The sequence below is a fragment of the Primulina eburnea genome, chromosome 2, assembly GCF_022965805.1.
Source record: "Primulina eburnea isolate SZY01 chromosome 2, ASM2296580v1, whole genome shotgun sequence".
Classification (NCBI taxonomy): domain Eukaryota; kingdom Viridiplantae; phylum Streptophyta; class Magnoliopsida; order Lamiales; family Gesneriaceae; genus Primulina; species Primulina eburnea.
In genome coordinates, this window is record NC_133102.1 from 6,347,896 (window position 1) to 6,351,145 (window position 3,250).

A 3,250-nucleotide genomic window follows, 5' to 3' on the forward strand; every position below is an offset into this window, starting at 1 on the left:
CATCGAATTTTCTTACCTAAAATACTAAATATTCTCTGGGGAATTTTCCATAAGTTATATGCTTGAATAACAATAAATTTTTCATTAAAATTATATACTTTTTATTTAGAAATTATTTTAATTTAACTACTACTAAAACCGATTTTTAAAGTACTCAAATGGTAAAAAAAATTGTTGAGGATCGAAGTTGAGTTTAGAAGGGGGCGTGAATAAACTCTACTCGTTTTTCGTGAGGATGAAGTACTAGAATCCTGTTAAGGATAGTAGTTGGTCTTGTGAGAAAACTTTCACCTGATTACAGTAGAATGTGCGGAAATAATCTGATGAAGTAGTTGAAAAACAATAAAGCAGTAGACAGCAGTTGTTTATGGAAGTTCGAAGATAAACTCTTCTACGTCTCCCCTTCTTCTGTTTCCAGAAGGTATAACTAAAAGACTTTGGATATTACAGTACAACACTTGTACACACCCACTTCAGAAGGACTTACACCTCAGCCTACTGAAACTCTTAGTTTCTCAACTTTACACAAATGTGGAACACAAAGTTCTGAAAAGACTCTTTTCAGATTACAGACTCTTCTGATAAAATATTGATGTAGTAAAGATTGTGAAGAGTGTAAGAATTAGTAGCACAAGATGATCTTTAACAAGATCAGATATAAGCTATGAAGCGTGTGCTACTTTTCTTTGTGTTGAACTTGACAACACTCAAGAATGAATGATATTTTTCTGATAGGAGAGTAGCTTTGTTCCTTGAAAAATGATATTATGCGAAGTGTCGTGTCGAACAAGGATTTGATCCAAGTATATATAATCGACTGAGTTCAACGTTCATAAACAGAGAAGTCTTCAGATAACTGATACAATCAGATTTATTACCGAAATAGGTTCCTGCAGAAAAGCTATAAAACAATCAGTCTTGTTTTATACTCAATTGGGTAATATGCATTAAATGACTCCGTATAGTATTTAATACTGCAATTAATGCTGGTACTAGGAACATCTTAACGGTAACAATTAAGGTAGCAACGTTAGAAAGTGTTCTCTACTGGTTTGTATAGTTAGCCCTCTTTCTACTGGTTTAGTTTTACTAGAGCAGCAGCTACTGATAAACTATCTAGTTGTTCTGATCTGCTGGTCTACTGGTTTTAGTTACCATCGCCACAATAAAATTCATATTTAACAATTTCCCCCTTTGTGGTGATGCCAAAACCTAAACAGTAGAAAGATATAAAATAAACAGATAATCATTTAAATAAACAGATAATGATAATAATGTATCAAGGTAAGCAAATTAATTGGTTCCAATGTCCCTGTAAATGATTTCTTCATTTTGAGGTTCTTGATCTCTTCTGTTGGAAAGTTCAGCCTCATCTTCTGTTTGCCTAACTCCTTCTTGATCTCTTCTATCTTCCCCTTTTTTGGCATCAGCGGCCACCACATGGGTAAAGAGATCATTCAATCTTCCGAAAATATTTTGAATTCCATCAGTTAGCATCTCTAGATAAGGAGTCTGAGAGGAGATGCGATTATCTAAGGCGGTAATAGATTGATTTTGAGAATCAATCTTGGCATCCAGAAGTTCCACAGAAGTAGAGAGCGATCGAAAAAGATCGTCATGCTCAGTGATTCGAGAAAGTATATCAGTTTGAGCGAGTAGGAGGGCGTTGTGAGTTCTTGATACATTTTGTCTGAAGATGGAGGCTTCAACATACATCTTGTCCGTTGTCTCCTTAGTGAGATAGATGTGTTTACCCATGCGCTCTCGGAAGTCTTTAGCACCAGTGATTTCCACAAGGTTTTCACAAGACATACGCTGCACCAATTCAGATATGTTGGTGAGGTCGGTTTGTAGACATAGAATCTGTTGTTCGAGATTGAAAACATCTGTTTCTGGTGAAGGAGTTCGGTAAAGAATGCGTTGTTTGATCTCAGATAGACGAGAAGTCGTCGCAGTCACAACAGGTAGGGAGACAGTTAACGCAGTAGAGTCAACAGGAGCATCTAACAAAGCAGTAGAAGGAACCGGGTCGATAGTGCTTTCTGCTGGAAATGCAGAAACAGTAGACTCAACAGCAACCAGAGGCGGAGGAACATCTTCAGTAAGTGTAGTCAGATCAGAAGCCAAAACTTCTTCCAAAGGTACAATTGCAGCCTGTGTAACTGAAGGTGCTTCAACCAAAGGTGCAGAGGGAGGTTCCAGAAGAACACTCATTTCTGCTTGATGTTCAGCAGAAAATAATCCTAAGTTCGGCAGTAGGGAAGTAGTGTCTGGTTCTACGACTTGTTGTCCTGGGGTAGGAGATCCAGAAGCTGGTAAGTCCAAGGTGGCAGAGACAGCAGGGACAATAGATTCAATCACTTCTTCAACTGAAGCCAGTTCATGCACAGATAGAAGCGATGAGGACTGAATGGGCCGAATCGGAGATGTAGGAGTACTAAAAACAGCAGCCTTTGGGGAGGCAGTGGTCCTTTCCTCATCTATCTGATTTTGTTGAAAGCTCGGGATAAGGCCCATATGATAGACTGTAGGCTCTCCAAAGCCTTGTTCTTGAGCAAGAAGTTGCTCATTCATCTGCTGAAGTCTTTCAGAAAGAATCAAAATAACATGTTGATCCTGAGCAGCAGTAGGAGTGGCAGGATCAAAATTCGATTGAATAACTTGCAACGCTGATTCTAATTTCTGACACTTGAGTTGATCGAGGATGAAGTTCCTTCTGCCCAAGGCCTCGATAACATTCTTCGTTTTTGCCAGCTGAAAAGTCCTTCTTTCGGCAGTCATCATCTTGCTATAATTGCCTTTGGTTTTGAAGAAGTCAAAAGAATGGAACAATCGGACAGCATGCCATTCATCAAAGAATTTTATCTCCTCGTTAGCAGAGGTCTCAATTTATGCTAGGTGAAGGTCAACACCTGTAGTAACAGTGGTCTTGTGACCAAAAGTAGGTGGTTCTGCAACCATTTTCCCTTTTCCTTTGTCAGTAGATGAAATGGGCGCAATAGGACGGAAAGCAGAAGACCCACTTGCTGGTTCTCGAATAACAACGCCAGATGATGGCTTAAAAACTGAAACAAAAGAGGGTGCTGATATGGACGCAGTAACGAGAGCAGTGGAAGAAACAGTCGAGCGAACAGAAGGAGCAGCTTCTGGAAAGACCTGTCGAATAGGTACTTTCTCAATCTCAGACAGTGTTGCTGTCTTTTTCAATTTGAGGATGGTGTGCTGTTTCTTCTTTGCTGGGGTCGGTATT